The sequence below is a fragment of the Nannospalax galili genome, unplaced genomic scaffold (assembly GCF_000622305.1).
Source record: "Nannospalax galili isolate Female #2095 unplaced genomic scaffold, S.galili_v1.0 scaffold353, whole genome shotgun sequence".
NCBI lineage: Eukaryota > Metazoa > Chordata > Mammalia > Rodentia > Spalacidae > Nannospalax > Nannospalax galili.
This window is the reverse complement of record NW_008331861.1, coordinates 366,976-382,353: the sequence shown is the minus strand read 5'-3', so window position 1 is coordinate 382,353 and position 15,378 is coordinate 366,976.

Below are 15,378 nucleotides of genomic sequence, written 5' to 3'. Positions count from 1 at the left end.
GGTTTGCTATTACTATTTTAACCAAACATAGGTTGGGAGTTTATTTACAGAAGAATAGGTGCACCCCTCCCCATTTATGGGTTCATTGGAAATTCCACACTCAAACATAGATTCTATGACTTCCCAACAGCTGGACAAAATTGCCAGAGAGGTTCCTCATGGCATTCTCAGCTTATATATACTTAGTCCTGCCCCAACATGCAGCTAAGGTCAACTGATTGGGTGGCAGTGCTAACTGTCTCCCTCATTGACCTTGACGAGCATGGGAAGGAGGTGTGACTATAGCTTGCCAGCACAGTGGTGAGAGGACACTTCTAGTTGACACTCTACCCCTTCCTCCAGCTCTTACATGCTTTCCACCAGGTGTGGGATTATCTTCCTCACATTGTGACAAGGTCCTGAACTTTCAGGTCTCAGCATTATCTGTTTTCCATGAGCTGTGATTCCATCTACTCTAAAAACACAACAGCAAGAAGTAAGAACATCTAAACAGTGGCTGCTATAATAACAACCTATGGGTATAAACACAAATGCTTGGACAGTACTTTAGCAGGTTCATCGCATTCATCTAACAAAATAATTCCAGTGGCTTCCCTACTGCAGCCTATATCCTCCCTTGTCACAGGGGGTTAGCCTGGTCTACAGTACCAGATGTGTGTTCCACCTCTAGGAGCAGGTATAATATCCAATAAAAAAAATTCTTGTTTTACATACACTAGAAACACCACTATTGCCCCAACCAGAACATCTTGTTTGGCATGTTGATAATGTAGCACATGGGGTCCATCGATGGGCAGAATTATAGGGGATAGCTCTCACCAAACCATCCGAAATGCTATTATTTCTTTCTTGATTTCTTCTTTGACCCAGTCATTGCTCAGGAGTGTGTTGTTTAATCTCAATATGTGTGTGTAGCAGGAGGCCTCCAAAGATGGCACAGACCCAGAACCCTGGGATTCAGTGAGAATTCACTTCACTTCTTGGTCCACAAATAGCCCAGCAAAAGGAGCCCATGCCTCTGTACCCTGCTCGCGAGCCCAGTGACTGCTGACAGACTCTGTGGCACGGACCAATCAGAAAACGATACGCTAACTAAAGGGACTTGGGGGCGGAGAAAAGAGAAATACAAAGCCTGCCACTTCCTACATTAAATGAGCGTGCAGCACCTCGCCTAGTGCTTGCTTCTACCTGACTCCCCAGTGTCTGTGTGTTGGCTCCGTGCCTCTTGCCCTCCCTAATCTGCAGGGGACCTGATCCAGGTCAGGGTCTTCACAGCTGGCCTGAGGAGAACCCATAGCACCTGGCACCTGAACAGGGACCCCTGCCCATGGTGTTGGTGACACCCAGAATCTCGGTTCATTTGGTAAGTAGGCCCCTGGATTTGTCTGTTTCTTTGGCTGTTCAAAGGTAAGCGAGTATCCCCCTCTTCTGTCCCTTCCACCCTGTCTGTTGTCTTTATTGTTGGGCTAGTTTGTTAGATCAGGGAGGAACACTCTGACACGTGGTCCCAAAGCCCACATTGGCACCTCCTTCCTCTCGGCTCATCTCGGTGAGTTCACATAACAGCTGATCCACCCCGAACTCAGAGCTCAGGCTTCAGGTCACCCTGTTGCCTGTCCCAGAGACACCATGTGAGCATACGGCTTGAGGTGTCACGGCCTCCAGAAGTCCCTCAATGAGCCCAAGACATTTGGATCTGATACACCTTTACATGTCAGAGCCGTTTACATCCAAGTGGCTCACAGTGCTTCTTTGCTTCCTTTGTGCCCTCTTGGTAGTCACCCTCATCTTCTGTTTTTGTGGTGAATTCCCCTTTGCGAAACCCTCCCACAATGGGCAATTTACCACCACAATGCAGGGAACCACAAACGGAAGCACCCAAGGTGCTCTTTAAAACCAGAGAGTTGAAAGTAAAACTAAAAGATATCGAACACTTTTGGGATGAAGCCACTAATTTAGCTCTGTGGGTCTCCACTGAAAACATGTGGGATCCTGACATGTGGATGCGGGTCCTCTTCCTGGCCTGAAAAAGGGAGGTTGGGTCAAGGATCACTCCCCCCCACATTGTTCATACCGATCTTCTTAGCCATCATTGCTAGCCTTAAATCCTCCTCTCCTGAGGAAGTCATCTCGGCCTGCAACAAACACTGCCAGGAGCAATCTAGTGTAGATCTGGCTATTACCTCAACCCTGGAACCCCCAGACCTGGAGGTGAATGCCACCTCTGCACCCACTTCCAATAAGGAAGGAGCTCCTTTGCCCATATCTCAGGATGCTCTCTTAGAGCTACTATGCCCAAAAATTCCCCCACCCCATTACCCATGGAAGAAGTTACTCTCCCCCCCCATAACCATCCTGCCCCTTCCCCTCCTAACATGCCCCTCCATCCTAAACCACCGTCCTTAAAGCCTCACCCACGTTTGTCCACATTTCCAGTTAATAGCCCTGATGCAGCGAAGCATCCATGGATGCCCACCCCACTCACTGACCTCACTCTTATCCACAAGGCCGCTGAGCAATCAGGCCCTGACCCCCATATTTCGAACAGGTTCTTCACCAGTGGTCCTTACATTTACAAACCCACTATGATTGGTATAACTTACTAAAGGCAGTCTTAGAACCCTCAGTCTTTCTAAACTGACACTCAGCCTATGTATATCAGGCTGAAAACCAGGCATGCCTAAATCTCCAATATGGCCTCAACATTATATTGGACATGCTCATGGGACGTGGAAAATATACTGACCCCATCTCCTAGTCTACTATTGGCCTCCACGCCTATTTTCAACAAGGTTCTGACTTGGCCTTTAAGGATCTTAAATGTTGCTCCCCTCATGACCCACAAGTCTTTTTCTGTAATTTGATTCAACAGTCAGGGGAGTCCTTCACAGACTTCCTTACCCGTGTCACTGAGGCAGTAGAGCAGAGGGTGGAGTCTGGACCCATCCAAGACATGCTTATCAAACAGTTTTCTTGGGAGGGACTAAACACCCCTAATCATAATGCTATTGCGCCTGTCTGCAATGATAACATTCACAAATGGGTACTTGCTACTAGAGACTTAGACTCCAAGGCGGGCCCTATTGAGGCTTTGACCACCTCCTTGGAGACTCTTTTGTCACAAGGAAAACCCACCCACTTTGGCACATGGGAAGGCTGCTGGAACTGTGGAGGGCTTGGCCACCTTCATAGCCACTGCCCAAGAGGTACAGCCCATCCCAAGACTCACTGCCCCAAGTTCAAAAAAGGGTTCCATTGGGCTAAAGACTGTAGGTCACAGTCTCAACTGGACTCGGCTCCTTTAAACTCCACCTGGGCCGCCCCTCAGCCCCACCCACAAGAAGGAAAATGAGACAGATATTATGGACTCTTCCAATCCTCATCCACTCCCCACTAATGACCCTGTTCCTACATGGAACTGCCATAAAGGGCCTACTAGGCACAGGGGCTGATGTCACCATTATACCAGAAACTGAATCCCTTAAATTCCCTCAATGGAAATACCAGCCAGGCCCACCAATAAAAGGAATTTGGGGTACACAAGGTACCAAGCTGGTCACACATCCAGTATATTGGAAGGACTTGGATGGGAACCAGGGAACAGTTACCCCAATAGTAGCGGACATTCCCCATAACTTATGGGGCCGAGACATCCTAGAGGACATGGGCATGGTCCTTACTATGGATGACCATGCCTTTTATGGTGATATCATGCTCCACGATAACTTGGGACTATCAGGGAAAGGACAACACCTTGCCCAACACCCCCAATCCTAACGGCCACTGCCCGTCCAGGATCAACTCTAATCTTGGTCCCTGAGCCGATCCCCATCACCTAGTTCTCTAATTATGCCATTTTGGTGGACCAGTGGCCTGTAATAGAACCTAAATTATCTGGCCTCAAAAATTTGGTAGCTGAACAATTGAGGCTTCGACACATTGAGCCCTCTCTCAGTAAACATAATACCCCAATATTTGTTATTAAAAAGAAATTGGGGAAATACAGACTCCTCCAAGATCTTAGAGCAGCCAATGCCCAGATGGAAAAGATGAGCTCACTACAAGCGGGCTTACCAGACCCTACAGCTATTCCCCCATTCCATCATATCATAGTACAGTAGTTAAACTGTTTAACCCTTCCATTTTACAAAAAACTGTATATACCTTGACTGAGCTCTAAGAACTCTGTGGGACCATAAACTGGCTCAAACAATTTACACCAGTCCCTGACTTGGAATTCCTGGCCTTGTTCTCCCTGCTGGAAGGCCATAATTCACCAACTTCAAGGATCCCTCTCACCCAGTCAACTAAGGATCTTCTTAATAAGATAGATCATATACTCTGGTATGTGTCACTCCGACGTCATGACCCAGCAAAACCATTACTGCCCTCGATCCTCTAGACTAAAAATGGTGTCTTGGGGGCTCCATGGCAGCAAGACCCCCTGGTGTGGATCCACCTGGCTACCTCAGACCTAACTAGACTTATCTCTAAGTATGATATTGCCTTCAAGTTAGCAATTAATACCTGACAAACAGCCAGGCACATATTCAGAAAGGAACCTGACAAAATTATACTGCCCTTTCCTCTTAAGCATTCCCAAACATTATGGGCAGACTCCGGCTTTCCAATTAATGATGTCCAGGTTCACGGGAGAGTTGGATAACCACACACACCCAGATAAGCTACTGGCCAGCCTGGCCTGTTTGGAAATCATCACTCAGCCACACGTTTCCCCCTGCAAAAACCCCTACCTTTAGCCACGCTAGCCTTCTTGGGTGCCAATAAGTCCCGTTATGGCATTGTCATTCAGTGCATGGGAAAGGATGACACCTGTTATGTACAAGCCAATCCATTTCTGTCCAGTTGAGGGAGCTCCTGGCCTTGTTAAAAATCTTCCAAGTCTGCTAGACTGAGCCGCTAAATATATTCTCCAACAGCCAGTATGCAGTTCAGGCCCTCAGATGTCTTCCCTTTGCTTGGGTAAAAGGCCACAAGTATCCCATCACTAGAACCATGAGAGCTCTCCAGAATATCTTAGATAACAGACAATGGCCCTGGCACATCTCCCACATAAGATCACACACCAAGCTCCCTGGGATCTTGGCAAAGGGAAATGACAAAGTAGATACTAGAACAAGCCAGAGCCTTACGCCAACAATTTCACATTACTCCTTGCAGTCTGCACTGCCTTCTACCCGACCTCCCATCTCTCAATGCAAACATCTGAGCAGGTCTTGCATTACGTGTGCACCCCTTGCTCCCTTAGGCCCCCTCAATCTATATGGAGTAAACCTGCATGGTCTTCTACTCAATACCCTCTAGCAAATAATCTTAAGTATGTCCATGTCATTGCTGACACCTACTCCTCCTTTCTTTTCACCATCGCTCAAGTTGGTGAAAAGGCCTCACAAGCCATTAAGACAGTCAAATCAGCAATGCTGGTAATGGGAGTACCATGGACCCTAAAAACTGATAATGGGCCAGCTTACACCTCTCTACAATTCCAATCATTCCTGTCAACATGGAAAATTAACCACTCCCTTGGCATCCCTTATAATCCACAGGGACAGGCCATTGTAGAGCAGGCCAATAGGACCCTCAAAGAAACATTACAAAAATTTGCTACCCCAAGTCTAAAAGTGACCTGCACTTGACTCTAATTGAAGCTCTATTCAGCATTAATTTCCTGTCATTCAATGAAAATGGGTTGAGCCCGGCCTACAAACACTGGGCTACCATACTTAGGCCTACACTTCTGCCACTAGTGAGATGGAAGGACCCCATAACATGTCAATGGAAACCACCTGCCCCCTTGTTAACAAGAGGGTGAGGCTATGCTTGTGTGTTTCCTCAGACAGAAACAAAGCCATTAAGGGTTCCAGCAAAAGATGTGAGACCAGCAACCAACCAATGGGACCCCCAGGACACAGAGACCTCACCGCTATCTGGATAATTGGTTTGCTCTTCCCTGCCCCTGCCACAGCCCATGACCTCTGGGCCTTGGTCCCCTCCCTGCCTATACTCATACCCTTATTGCTTCATTCCCCAGCCTACCCTACCCTCTATTCAACTAATTCTACACTTGGTCTCCCCACCATGGACCCACTTACTTCCTGGGAATTGGCTCCTGGTCTATGCTTCACTACCAACAATGTATCCTCATGCATTGAGCTGTTCAACCTGACTGTCCAAGATTATGCTGGCAGTGCCTCCTCGGGTTACATGCTTAAACTCAAGGGTCTTTCCCCTACCTTCAACAACACCGATGTAGCCTCGGTCCTCGCTGCACTGGGGACAATCATAACAGGGGAGGTGGAAGGGACCACGACCCCTCCACCCCCATTTTGCTCTGCCATTCTATGCCCACTGCTCCCCAACTTCCCATGCACATGCTCCCTTGCACCCTTTGTTCTTGTGCTCCCTATACCATGGCAGAGATGCCACCATAAACCCAACCATACCATCCCTCCCTTTTGCCGATTCAGCCTCTCCCCCTCTAATCACCCCTAGGATCTTGGAGACAACTGGCCCCCACCTATCCCTGCTGCATTAAGATCTCCCGTACCAAACACGAATCAATACTGGGTAACTGGGACCTCTGTGGTCTGCGTGTCTGCATGGACATGAGGCCATTACTGGCACAGCAGGGCCTTCAGCTGTCCAACGGCACTTACACTAACACCAATCCCTCTACTTGTGTTGAAAACAAAATCCTTACATCCATTGATCACACAACATCCTGGCCCCCTACCTCCATTTGCGTGTGGCCCAAGTTTGCCTTATTGCTAGCCAATGTTACCTCCAACCCTAGGGGACAACTCAACTGCTCTAATACCAACACCACCTGTGTATTGGCGGCCTGCTGGAACCATCCAGCTCACATAGTTCTCTTTATGCATGTACCCGCGGCCCTTTGGGTTCCAGTCACCAATGTAACCCACTTCCATGCTGTCACCCTTATAGAGCAGACAGCCTTGTCACAAGCTCCCCACTTAAAACGGGATTTCGGGGTCACTGCCACTCTCATCTCAGCCATCATCCTTGCTTTAGGTTTGGCTGCCACTGCTGCAGTGACTATCACCCAATCCTCCACTACTGTGGAGACACTCAATGAGGCCATGTCCATAACCTCCTCTACCTTTCATGCTCAGTCTCTTATCAATCACCATCTTCACCAGGCAATTAATGTGTTACAACAACAAATTGATCTCTTAAGTGAAGAGCTGGCAATTACCTAAGACATGGCTCTGCTAGCTTGTGACCCTCAATTTAGGTCACTTTATCTCACCCCCTATAAAGTACAGAATATTACTGAAGTGTGCCTACTATTCGTGCACTATATTCACAGCCACTGGAATCAAAAGTTTCTTAATTACTCTATATTACTATCTAATCAAATTATTGCTCTAAATTATACCTGCGCCCCCACGCAAGATATCAATTCAGGGTTCTTAGAGAAAATCTGGTCTAATCTAAAAGCACTGTTTGACCCACCTTGGATTGTCACTTACCTACTCCTGATAGGCATAATTATTCTTCTCTTTCTACTTCTTAAATGCCTTGTTCTTCATTCCCACAGTCAGAAAAAAAATCAGTCATTCAGTGTATCAGGCCCTCAGACCAATACACGATGATTTCAACCCACCCTATGCAGCCTGACAGACTTGGCTCACACAAATGTATGGGGCCTCCTACAGATAATTCCCCACCTTGACTGATCCCCTGGGATGATACCCCTTGGAGGGCTGGTAGTCAATGATGGGTAAGCTCCTGTTGGGCTGAATCAACCTAAGCCAGGACATGGACATGTACACCCATGCTCCAATGACAGGTAAGGTTCATGCCCAAATAGGACAACCTAAAACAGGCACAGTCCATGATCTTGGGATCATCCTGAGGTTGAGCTGCCTACAGGCTCTCACTGGACAGTCATTTTTAAAGAAATAGGGTGGAAATGTAGCAGGAGGCCTCCAAAAATGGCACAGACCCAGAGCCCTGGGATGCAGCAAGAATTCACTTCACTTCTTGGCCTGCAAATAGCCTGCCAAAAGGAACCCACGCCTCTGTACCCTGCTCACAAGCCCAGTGACTGCTGACAGACTGTGTGGCATGGACCAATCAGAAAACAATATGCTCACTAAAGGGACTTGGGGTCGGAGAAAAGGGAAATACAAGTCCTGCCCCTTGCTACATTAAACAAGCCTGCAGCACCTCACCTAGCACTTGCTTCTACCCAACTCTGGTGTCTGTGTGTTGAGTCCATGCCTCTTGCCCCCCTTAATCAGCAGGGGACCCGATCCAGGTCAGGGTCTTCACAGCTGGCCTGATGAGAACCTGCAACAAGTGTGTGTCATTATTTGTCAGGAGCCATGCTTGACATAAGCACTGGAGAAAAGAAGATTGCCACTTTAAGAGCTTCTGAGCTCTCTGCTTCAGTGGTCTGAGCTGACAGGCTATGCCTCCATGATTAATTAGATCTTCTAGAAACTTAGTTTCATTTCTGTCTTCGGGCACCAGAGTTGGTGAGGTAATGCAGCTACATGCTGTGTCCTTAGTTATTTTCTGTTAGTAAAATATCCTTGGTGATTTCTTGGTTACCCCTGATCTGATTCCTATATAAGATCTGTGTTCCTCACAACAAGAGGCAATTCTGTGATTGCTCACCTGATTGTTGAGAACTAAACTTTTTATAATAAAATCAAGACCTTTGCTTTGACTCTTCTCTTGTTGAAGCTCCAAGCCTGGTGGGCTTGGGGGGGCATTTGACAAATGGCATCCAACGTGGGGCCCAAGGGGTCTGAGGAGCGACCCCCTGAGGAGAGACCCCAGACTCAGGTGAGTATGACAAGACATGTAAGTACAATAAGTAAAATAAAATTGTGTAGACCTGCTTCAGAAGTGAAAGCCAAGTACAAGTGTAACCATGAAGCACTGGCTAGTAAACTGCTGGTAAAATTAGAAAGTCTTCAGAGACGCGTTGAAATATTTGAATATTGTTTGGAGGCAAAAATAGTAACCAGCAATACAGTCCATAAGACTTCAGATTCAGGGACCATACAAGAGTCAGCTGGTTCTGAGAGATGGGCAAATGCTTTTGAGGAGAAGCAGTCTGAAATGGACAGACAGCTACAATGTGTGCAGGAACAGTTAAATTCATTGGCAAATCAAATAAGTATGGAGCAAAGAAAGTTGCCTTTTAATGGCTCCTCTAAGCCTTCTGTTCTTGCAGGTTTGCATCCCCCAGAGATAAAAGATGAGCCTGTAATTGCTAGGGCAAACAATTCTTCTGTTTCTTCTTGTCCCTTGTCTCGGTTACCATTACAAAGGCTTGTGCAGCAAGCCACTGAGAAGGGAGAGGATATCTCAGGATTTAGTCTTTTTCCAGTTATAGAACAAGATGATGGCCAGGGAAATAGGGTTAGGACATATATTCTTTTTTCATCCAAAGCTTTAGAAGACTTGAAATCTGCTTGTGTGCAGTATGCACCTACAGCTCCTTTTATTCAGGGTGTGTTAGACTCTATGGCTACAGACACTTTGCCTCCTAATGATTGGAAGCAAATAGCCAAAGCCTGTCTGTCAGGAGGAGATTATCTTTTCTGGAAGCCAGAATTTGGAGACCAATGTCAGGCTACTGCTGACAGTAATAGAGCTCAAAATACTCCCATTACTTTTGAGATGCTTGCAGGAGAAGACCCGTATAGAGAGACAGAACAATAGATAAACTTTCACTTTGCTGCCTATGCTCAAACTAGTGCTGCAGCAAGAAAGGCTTGGAATAAATTGTCAACGTCTGGATGGTTGACTGAAGTCTTGGTTAAAATTAGACAAGGTCCTGATGAGCTGTATCAGGATTTTGTCTCTAGACTTTTACAGGCTACAAAAAGGCTCATTGGTGACAATGATGCAGTGTCAGTAATTATAAAACAATTGGCTTATGAAAATGCTCTCTGCCTGTCAAGCTGCACTTAGGCCCTATAGAGAGAAGTGTAATGTGTCTGATTATATTAAACTTTGTTCTGATATTGGGCGTTCCTACATACAGGGAGTAGCTTTAGCTGCTGCCTTGCAAAACAAGTCTATGAAAGATATTTTCTTTCACCAGCAAAAAGGAACCAAGAGATGTTATGGTTGTGGACAAGTAGAACATGTAAAAAGACGCTGCCCTCATGGCAACTCTGACTTCAGAAAGGAGAAGGGCCCTGGAATCTGTCCTAGGTGTAAAAAAGGCAGACACTGGGCTAATGAATGTAAGTCAAAAAGAGATCTACACGGCAATCTTCTCTTAAAAGACGAGAGAAGTAGCCAGCCTCTGGCTTTGAGACAACATTCTCAGGCCCCAAAGCAATGTTATGGAGCATTTCGCAGAGGCAACAATGCATTTCAGAGCTTTTCTGAATGACCTTGGGCAGCATTGGAACTAGTTACTATTTCTAACTTCAACAATACAAATGAAAGCTTTGCCAGGGAAGATTCTTGGTCCTCTGATGATGCTTGATCCTCTGCCTCCTAAAGGTAAGAGTGTGGCAGAGTTTCATGTAAATAATGTAAATATCTTTTTATATACTATGTATATAATTTATTTTTATTGGATGCTTTTTTAAAGCCTCAAAATTTACTAATTGAAATATGCTGTTTAAATATGCTACAAGATAACTCTGGAGAGAAACTGTGCACTTTTCACTTCAGACTTAAGCCTGCTCTTTTCAAAATTGTTCTCAAAAGTTTTCTAGGCTCAGGTTGGCCCCCTGGCCCTGAAAAAATGAAGAGAACAAAAAAAACCCAGCTTAATAACATGAGGCATTATTAATATATTGGAGTAGTTGTTAAGATATGAACTTAAATTTTAACTGTTAAGTTTGTTTGAATTTCCATGGATACGTATTCTTTCACATTTGTTGATGTTACCTGGGTAAACTTATTTCTAGAATAGGGGAGTTCTAGATCTAATTTCAGTATTGTTTTGTTACTAGGGTTACTCTGACAAACGGCACCTTTAAAAAACTCTTGTGAATTCACTTTAAAATTGAAACATTTTAATTAAGTCTACTGTCCATTCTCAATTTATTGTGTACACTCACTATGTGTAGACACATTTCAGATTAAAATTACTTCAACTACCTGTGCAGTACTGCTGTAGATATGTGTTTTGTCTGTTTTATATGTCTTGTATGTCTTACTGTATGGATCCATTTAATATTGTGCGCACTTCTCAATTTAAATCCTTTAATTAGACGTGCTGGTACCATTTTCTATAATGCAAACACATTACGATTAATGTTATTTCTCTCAAAATGGGATAAGCAAAGTTCTTTTCAATTTGTTTACATGATTTTGTCTTTTCAGTTTGTTTTAAGTTTCTATAGCTACCTGCTTTCTATAGCTACCTTAGTTATAAAATTTGTTTCTACCTGCTTCTGGATCAACTACCTCTTTCTGGGATAAGGGGAGTGGTTCTCTGTCCAAACTCAGCTTGTTGATTGTTGCTTTGGTAACCTGTTTGATAATTCTTTTCCTTACAGGTTATTAATGCTTTTCTCTGTCTTTTCCAAGGCTTCAAGGAGATAAAAATAGATGCCTTTATTAGTAATCTTTGTTAAGTTTTGTCTCTTATTTCCTTTTATTTGTAGGTTTGCTGGACCCTACTTTGAGATTCTTTTAAAATCTATGGCTACTTCAGATCCTCTAATGAATGTTGGGTTTAGACAATTAACATAAATCAATCAAAATTGAGTTTAAATTTAATTTATTTCCTTTACATACTTATTTTCAGTTGTTCCTTTACTGTTTGTGCCATGTTACTTTGGATGTCTGTACTGTGTTTTTAGGATCACTTTTTTGTTTACAGGGACCTCCCTATTAATAATTGATATCTCCATGACTAAGTGTTGCCACATTATTGACTTATAATTTCATTTGTTAAGTTTGTTTTATGTTGCCTTGGGTACTTTGTGTTATATAGGGTTACTCTTTTACTTACAGAAATCATTTGGTGGCTTGACAACATCTTGGAGTACAATTTGACTTTCTGTCTTCTTTTACCATTTAAACCTTTAATGTAGAGTTTGCTTATCTTCATATTGTGTTTTATTATTCTTGTGTTTTCTTATTTTAGCCCAGCTAGCTCAGTTGGTACTGCTTCAAATTTTAACCTTTATTTTAATTTTGACTTTTTATTCAGGACCTCTGAAACTAACTTTTCAATTCACTCTTAGGTTTACAGGCCTTATTGCTCTGATTCCAGATCGGATTATGTTGCTTCAATATATAACCATGAATTTCTCAACTAAGGGAAATCTGTTTTTATTCACATTTGTTCTACTCATTTGGATTTCTGCTGATAAAACTGAAACCATTTATTGGGCTCATGTACCTAATCCTCCTCTTCTTCGTTCTTATACTTGGAAGGAGCCTACTATTTTGGTTACTACTTTTCCTGTGAATGTACTATCACCTCCTTATGGAACAGTTCTGCAGGATTTTCCTGATGAAGAAGGAACAGTTTTTAATTATACTCAATTTGTGTCTTCTGATATTATGTGCTTTGGAGTTCCTCCTTGATAACCTGTAAGACAGCAACATTGGGTTGTTCCGGAAGGTGGATGGAATCATAGTCATCCAGATGTGCTACATTTTTCTCCTCATTCAATAGGTTCTGATTGGACTGAATGTGAGACTACAGCTGCTCCATCTCTCCAAGAGTGTGAAAGTTTTTCCTATGTTCAGATTTCTGAAAGACAATCTTTGATATGGCAAGATTGCAAAGGAATGGTGGGAAAAGTTTATTATAAACAGTTTTTCTCTCAGTGTAATCTTAAAAAGGTTGTTCCCATGACACAAAAATTCCATACTACTAATCCTATGGTTTGAGTGAATGGAGGAATAGCTAATCCTCACCCTCAGTTGAGAATGGGATATATATTATATCCTCCTCAAATGCATATTTGGAAATTGTTAGCTGCTCTTAAACCTGTAGAAATCTTTGATACAACTTATGCTCTTACTTATGATAAGGTATTTTATGATTTTACTAAAGTTAAAAAATTACCATGTTACTGCCTGTGTGCACTTTCCTCTAGTAATATTGATAGGACGTGTCATCATCCAAGACCTAAAATTAACTTGCCAGGATTGTCGTTTGTATGCTTGTCTTAACAACTCTATAGCCTTTGATCCAGCTTTTGACTCCGTTATGGTTTTGGCTCAAAGGAATTCTTTATGGATTCCTGTGAAAATGCATCATTCCTGGGAAAGCAGTCCTGCTCAAGGACTGATTCTGAGCAGCAAACACATGATTGGTTTAATTATTGCTGCTATTTTAGTTCTCATTGCTTTGGCTGCTACTGCTACTACTGCTGGTGTGGCACTTCAGAAATCTGTTCAAACCAAACTTTTGTTGAGTGTTGGCATGACGACTCTCATAAGCTTTGGACACATCCAGCTCAAATTAATTCCCAATTACAAGATGAAATTGTGGCCTTAAAAGGTGGATTTCATTGGTTGGGTAATAAGCTATTGGAATTGCAACAAACTGTACAATACATGTACGATTGGAATTCTACTCAAATTTGCATTACTCCTTATAATTTTAATGCTTCTCTTTATAAGTGGCAAAAATTTGGAATTGTATATTCAAGGAAAAATGGTTAATGCAACATTTAATGAAATGCAATTGCAGGAAGAAATCTATGCAGCATTTTCAGAAGAAATGCCTTCTGCTACTTCTATTGGTCAGATAGCTACTTCTTTAGCAAATACTCCCTCTGGTCTTGATCCTCGTGGATGGTTTCAGAGTATTTTACATAGTTCTGGATTTTCTTTGCTTACCTTAATGATTGTTCTTTGCATACTGTTTGTAGGGGGTCGATGTGTGTTTCATTGCCTAAATCAGCATGCTCACAAATGTGCTGCTGAGACTATTCTTTCTTCCCTTCATGTTCAAAATGAAAAAATGGCTTCAATTACAAATTAAAAGAGAAACTAGGGAAATTAAGACATAACGTAATCAATTTTTATTTTCTCCTAATCAATTTTATTTCCTCAATTCTACTGTGTTTCCTCAACTTCAAACTTTCGTTAGGTTTTGTGTTATTGAAAGGATTTGTGTTAAGGTTCTTATGCATGCTCTAGTCCCCAAATGGAATGGGCTTGATCCAGTGCTCCTTTGCCCGGGAGGATAGATTTGTGTTTTCCCACAGGATGCTGATTGATGAAGTGCTCATTGGCTGCTGGAATGGCTAGTACCGTTAGCTGAATTTCAGGATTTTACATTCCATGCTGATTACATCGTCCTGTGTTTCTTCTTCTCCTTCTCCTTCTCCTTCTCCTTCTCCTTCTACTTCTCCTTCTCCTTCTCCTTCTCCTTCTCCTTCTCCTTCTTCCTCACTGGATTTCTTCCGACATATGGCACCCACAGTTATACTTACTTTGCCTTCTACTACAATGCCTCACTGACCTGATTGAGCAATTGATTGCTTCCTTGGCTGCTCTTACTTCATATGCTGGTGAAATTCTTCAAGATTTCTACGAGAGCTTGTTCACCATTGCTGTGCCTGCTTTTATGAACTCTTGTTTACCTTTAATTTGTTATATGTACTTTTCAAATATTTTGTGTTCAATTTACAATTGTATGATCAGAATGTAATCATTTGATGTTAGGGTTCTTTCCCTTACCCAACTCCGATTTGGTGTCTTTTAATTTTACATATAGTAGGGGGAATTAGGCCTAATCCTAAGCCTGCCTGCAACTAGAATAACTAAACAGAATTAGAACAGCTAAACAAAAACAACTAGAACTAAGAACAACCAAACAAAATTAGAACAGCTAAATAAAACAACTAGAACTAAAAATTTGCAAAGTGGTACTTTTTCCCATTTCTTCCCCATGGCCATGGCCAATTGATGGGAGCCTTATGGAGGCTGGTTAGCCAGTGATGGATAAGATCTTCTCAGAGGAAAGCAGATCGCCAGCCGATCATCCAACGGCTTTCACTCTGGCAGAGGACAACCTAAGACAGGCATGGTCTTTCTATCCCAGTCTTGGAATGTTCTATCTTTAAAAAATATAAAAAGAAAGGGGGAAATGTCAGGAGCCATGCTTGACATAAACATTGGAGAAAAGAAGATTGCCACTTTAAGAGCTTCTGAGCTCTCTGCTTCAGCAGTCTGAGCTGACAGGCTATGCCTCCATAATTAATTAGGTCTTCTAAAAACTTAGTTTCATTTCTGTCTTCGGGCACCTGAGTTGGTGAGGTAATGCAGTTACATGCTGTGTCCTTAGTAATTTTCTGTTAGTAAAATATCCTTGGTGATTTATTGGTTACCCCTGATCTGATTCCTATATAAGATCTGTGTTCCTCACAACAAGAAGCCATG